The sequence below is a fragment of the Hippocampus comes genome, unplaced genomic scaffold (assembly GCF_001891065.2).
Source record: "Hippocampus comes isolate QL1 unplaced genomic scaffold, H_comes_QL1_v1.1 scaffold248, whole genome shotgun sequence".
NCBI classification, from domain to species: domain Eukaryota; kingdom Metazoa; phylum Chordata; class Actinopteri; order Syngnathiformes; family Syngnathidae; genus Hippocampus; species Hippocampus comes.
This window is the reverse complement of record NW_017806277.1, coordinates 80,681-86,850: the sequence shown is the minus strand read 5'-3', so window position 1 is coordinate 86,850 and position 6,170 is coordinate 80,681. Positions and strand designations below refer to the sequence as shown.

Sequence of the window (6,170 nt, the reverse complement as noted above, 5' to 3'; positions counted from 1 at the left end):
TCAGTTATTTGCTGTTGTATCGCCGATTTTCAAAATGCAAATGATCTGTTCATTTTCAAAAGAATAGTTTGTTTTGTTATTGTTTGGTTGGTGTCTTACATGAAACTGCGACATTGCGCAATTTATTGGACAGACTTGTTTAAGATCACACAGCGTAATTTGGGTGGCATTTTATTTCGTATTTTTAAATCATCTTTTTATTTTTGACAATATCTGTAATTGTAGTTTCCTGCTCTTAATTGGGAATACATACTTGATGGTTTTAAATGCTCCTGAAATTAAGTGCTGCTTGACGAACCGATATTGTGTATGTATGTGACGTCACTGAAGGCCTAAGGTTGAAATGCATGGCCCGCCACTGATGTTTTATATATATATGATATCTGCTCCATGTATAGCACTTTGTAGACAGCGGTGGTTGTTTTAAAGTGCTCTATAAGTACAGTTGAGTTGAATTGAATTCCATCCTCTCGTGTGCCATCTCTCGTGTTTGTTGTTGCTATGTTTCTTCTTTGTGTTTGCTACATCAAGTTTGAGATGGTATGGTAAGGTATAGCGCAGGGGTGTCAAAGTCATTTTTGTCGCGGGCCACATTTTAAGTACCATTTTCTTTGGAGGGCCATTATGATTGAAATCATATAAAGAAGTCAAGAATAATAGTTTCGGGAACTATTGTTTAAATGATTGAAATGGGGTGTTTGGCAACAAAAAAATGCTTAAACATCTCTCATTTATTACATGTGAGAATTTGAAATTTCGGTACATATTTTAGCAAGCTTCATGGAATTTGCCATGTTTGAATTGCTTTCGCGGGCCACATAAAATGATGTGGCGGGCCAGATCTGGCCCCTGGGCCTGGACTTTGACACCAGTGGTACAGTGTATTGATACTATTGGAGCACACTACGCATAGTAGCATCAAACTTGTTAAATACCTGATTTTGATTTTTGATCTTCTGTAATCGGTAAAGAATCTCTTGAGACTTAAAAAAATGGGGGGGAGGGGGGCATGTGTGTGTGTGTGTGTGTGTGTGTGTGTGTGTGTGTGTGTGTGTGTGTGTGTGTGATGTCTGAATAATTCAAGACAATTTCAATCCGCCACAATCGATTGTTGCAAGTGTTGAAAGGCCATTCAACAGATGACTCCTGGCTTGTGTAGCTCTCGAGTGTTGCAGTGGATGTGTCCATCTTTTTTCCACACATTCCATCATCCCAGGCCGCATCCAAGAGCGATAGCTGTAAAAACGCATTTAGCTGTTCCTGCCTCGTCATCAAAATGAGTCCCATTGACTTTGGTCGCCTTCTGTTCATGACAGAAGCACCAACAGGAGCCAGAATCACCTTATGTGAGTGAGATAAGGCTGCCGTAACTACGTTCTTGGCTATAACATATTCTTCCAAGCAACAGTACACAAAAAGTTTTATTCCAGCTAAAATTTCACCTCGAAAATTAAGCTAATTTTTATCTGTGGGGTATTTTAATTCTTGTTTATCCTGAAAGCCAAATATTATTGTAAACCGACATGTGAGTAAATCTAATTCATTTCATTGATATGTCTCTCAAATCCAACATATGTTATTCAAATGATGAGTTTATCAGCAAGCTTTGAAGAAGCCTTGCAATCCTGATCATTTGAATCACGTGTGTGGGCGTAGGGAGACATTTAACAACATGCAGGTCAGCGGCCCTCGAGGACCGGGTTTGGACACCCCAGCAGTCAGTAGCACCTTCTAGGCCAAAATCCAAACCATTCCAGGACGCTCCAATTTGATACAAAATATTTGCATCAAATATACTGGATTTTAAATTAGTCTGTTCCAGTGTCAAATTGTCACCATAATACAACTATACAAGCAATGCTTTAAGAAACATTAACATTATTTGCAACAATGGTTAATCACCGCTTTAATGCTAATACAATACAACATTCGATGTCACATGGGCATAAAAGCAGCTAGCAGCTAAAATTAGCAGGACAGTTACTTTGCGATACTTTTGAGGCAACGCATTTTCTGAAACATTTTTAGGACAAAACCTCAGGATCCAAGTGTGTGTGACAAGTGTTCCTTTCAAACACTGATGAGGTACAAAATTGTGCACCAGACTAAAAATTGACAACATGAGCAATGTTATTCTTCCATGATTATAAATCTCTGTACAATAACAACCGTGGAACGAAATGCAGTTATCAATCCTTCAATAGAACATTTATTTAATCTGACTCCATGCATACTGCTTACAAATATCAAGATCAAACAATTAAGAGAAATGCATTGGAGGTGAAAAGGTCAATGGTGTGATTCCCTAGTGTGCTCTGAGAAGATGATAATGCACTGTTGTTCCTTAACATCTACTGTCAAAGTGCCCTTGAACAATATTTAGTGGCCAAAACACAATGCTGGGCAGCTCCCAGGTCTGTAATAAATCAAAAAATGCAGTAAATGCTTTGACACTTGTTGTAGTAGATTGTGCATTAGATTCCCAGCCACCCCAAGAGTGACTCGGTAATCATCCCGTCAATGTTTTCTTGGGTGTGTATCTTGCACTTGTCACTGACATTTGTTTAAAAAAAAAAAAAAAAAAGTTCAAATTTGTTGCGTGGACTGATCTGCTAAAATTAATGTGATTGCCGATGACAACACACTTGCAAAAAGAAAGCCAAGAATTTTCAGTCAACAAATGAAATGCCCTCTGATTCTGTTGTAGGCTACTGCACATCACTCATAAGCAACTTTCACTTTAATAGCCGATAACTCAACTCAACCTACCCACACTACACTGACTCTAGCCACAGACCACTCCGTCACAAGTACAACTCGCAAGCTTGCCTCTGAATGGAGAGATTTTTGGTTCTTGTGACTACAAAGGGCAAAATGAACAACCTTGAAAATCTTGTCTAAGTTCAGGTCAAATAATTAAGCGGCTTAAATGCTCAACAAAAGGAAGGCTAAATGGTATAGAGCCCCAGACACGGCTTTTAAAGAAGTTAAGACTCCTCTCTACATTATTCTAAACTTGACTGATGCTGAATTAGGTTTGTGGAAGGTTCGCGCATGAACTGAATACACCATTCCTTTGTACTTTTATTGCAACAGCAGGCCACTGCTGGGAGGCTTTCAAATGTGCCCTTTTCAAACCTAAGACGACGATGTACTTTGCCTTCTTTAATGTAACTTGTCGCAAACCTCAGCGCATGACCTTTTCGCTGTTCTCTGCCAAAGTCAAATGGAGCAACAGGACATTGAAGAAAACACACCACCCCACGCAAAGGCCAGTCAAAGGCTGTGACTTACACAACGCAAAACTTTGAACTCTGGCAACACGTCATGATGACACAAACATTGCAGGATGCACTTCAACAACACAAGAAAGAATCAACATATTTTTAAAATCTATTTTATAGTTAGAAGGCAGGACAAAATTTCCATTCACGGCTCATGACCTAATCCATGAATTATTGGGTTTTGTGGATCACATTTAAAGGCATTTTTTTCTTTTGTTAACGTACTTCCTCACTTGTCATTGAATAGGTAACCTGTAATGCAAAAACTTTTAAAATTGCAAGACAAAAAAAATTGATTCGGACCAACACCAAGCAAAAATCTGGACAAAAATATTAATGAGTGAAATCTTGAGTCTTGCTATTTAGTACATTCCAAATCTAATGTCATTGTATCTTTTAACACAAACATTTCATTTTTGTCGCCCCCCCCCCACGGTCCAAAAACTCTCAAATGTTTGAGGCTGTCTGTGATGTTTGAACCGATAAGGATGAACTGCGGTAACTAGAAAAAAATTTCATCAACACTCAAAGGACTAATAACAACCATTCGGTGGGATGGCATTGACGTTAAAACAACGGTGATGCTCAGAGCCCCTATGATCAATTTGTGACAGCAACGTTCCAATAGCAGCCGTGGCTTTCATTTTTTTTTCCAGTGGCTTTCTAGTTAACAATCCATTATTCATTTGTAATTTCTTTGTATGAACATTTTACACACAAAATACCATGGCCCGGGACTAGTTTATTGTTCGGCGATGCAGATAGCGTCTTTCGGCGGCTTTATACTTCATCACATGCAGCATTTTCGGTGATACATCAGTACGCTCCGCTCGCCGTACGACACTCAAACAACAAACCTCGACTACTCTAAATAAAATACGTTATAATAAGCAGAACAGTCCGTACCGTGTCCGTTGTGAGTAACAATGTATTTTTCTTTAATCCCGGTGTATGCGAGTGTGTTTCTCTCGTGTTACATTTCCTACCTGCGGTGTCCAGCCCACAGTCAGTCGAAGAGGCGCATTAATATTCGGCACGGGCAGCAAATCCATTGAAAACGGCATACATCTGTCTTGTCACTCCGGGCACGAGACCAAAAAATGGCGAGTCGGGCTTTCGAAATCAAAACATAGTCCAGAAATGCCTCAGCGACTCTTTTTTTTTTCGTGCCACAACAGTCCGAACGGAGGTGTGCTGCGTGTGGCCAGTCTGTGGGAATTGTTTATTCGCGGTGTCCCCTCTCCGTGTAGCACTGAGCGGCGACAATCGCACTCCTCCCCGCTTGCTGCTTTGACACCACCCTTAAAGGAACACGCACTTCCACCACCCACACGTAAGAATCAAAATAAAGTAAAGACGCTTGATGGACGACGCAGGGGTGATTATTCGTTCATTTTTGTCCTCCATTGATCCATTATCTATCCTAAATACAGCACGCACAGGCAGCTTAACGTTACACATAACGTATTTTTGTTTGAAGGTAGAATGTCTCTAACATGACTGAATAGAACATGAAGCGACAGTGACGTCATTAGGTCCGTGTCAACTGATGTGACGAAGTTAATCATCATATGTAGTAAGACAAAGAACTATGCATGGAAAAACGTGTTTTTCTAAATCAAAGAATTAGGGGCAATTATTTAAAAATCTGGATACATGTAAACAAAAAATACAGGGTAAACTTCCACCTAATAACAATACTAGCAACAATAATAACAGTAATAATAATAATAATTATTTTTTTTTTTTTAAATCGGTTCTAGATGAAGAATTATTCTCTTCCTAGTTTTGCCATATATACTTGACATTTATTCAATGATGCACTCGCTGGGAAATATTTTTGGGACAAGGTACCACCTAACCAGCGCAAAACATTTTTGGATGAAAAAAAAAAGACTTCCAACATCGCTGTGCCATCAGTGTCTGATTTATTACATTTTGGAACTCCATTTGTCATGGTAACTCTGGAACTTGTGCTACTTCATTTTGAATAAAAGCAGAACCCCCCCCCCTCCCCCCCACAAAAATCATCTTAAAATCAATATTTCATTATTAAAAAGACTGACAACATGACCAATTTTAACACTGAATATTGCATTGTTGCATTAAACTTTATGTTTTTGCATTCAGAGAGACATTTAATGAGATACTTGGGCTTGTGCTTCACTGAGGATCTTTGTTGTTCCTGATGGCAGGGCGGTTACTACTAAATTATTTTTTTGCATGGATGCTACTTTTCAGCTAGATTTCAAAATCTCATATACCCGCTGAAGTTCCCCCACGTACCCCCAGTGGTACGCGTAACCCCATTTGAGAACCACTGCGCTAAAGTATATTCGACTTTAGTGTGAAATTTTGGCGTTTAAACAGTTCATGACATTTTAAATCTATTCTGCAAAAGAGATCATTCATAGTATTGGAATAATCTGAAACGTGCAAACCCATTACTGTGTTAAATTATTAAAATACATGAGTCTTATTTTTTTTTTCAAAGTGCACAAAATCTCGAAAGTGAGTCGGGCTTTTATATCAGCTCTTGTTTTTATATTTGGAGTGAAAATCGGAAATAAAAATTAACTAAAAAAATAACTGTTGCACAAGTGTAGGGTCCAAAGGCTCCTCCATGCATGTACATATTTACCATCTGAATTTTGTTTTATATGTAACAATATCCATTCTTATTATTCCCTTCTCATATTTGTTGTTCGGGCAACACATTGTATTCTCTTGACCTATAAATCTGATGCCTTTGTTAATAAACTCCTTTGTATGTCATCACCTAAGCATTTATAATGAACAGTACAAGACCGATTGGCATTAAGGTCAACATCCTAATTTAGATGATAGAATTACAATATTCCCATTAACCCTTTCAGGGACAGCGGT

At 38.6% G+C, this 6,170-nt stretch overlaps 1 protein-coding gene across 2 annotated transcripts in view; it reads right to left on the bottom strand.

Moving 5' to 3' along the window:
* The window catches only part of nrip1b (nuclear receptor interacting protein 1b), a 59,003-nt gene extending 54,269 nt beyond the window's left edge, over positions 1-4,734 (bottom strand). For both annotated transcript variants that reach the window (XM_019857749.1, XM_019857748.1), the window contains exon 1: positions 4,271-4,734. The gene's annotated coding sequence lies outside the window, so the exon portion shown is untranslated. The remainder of the gene's footprint in view (positions 1-4,270) is intronic.
* Positions 4,735-6,170: the final 1,436 nt, after the last annotated feature.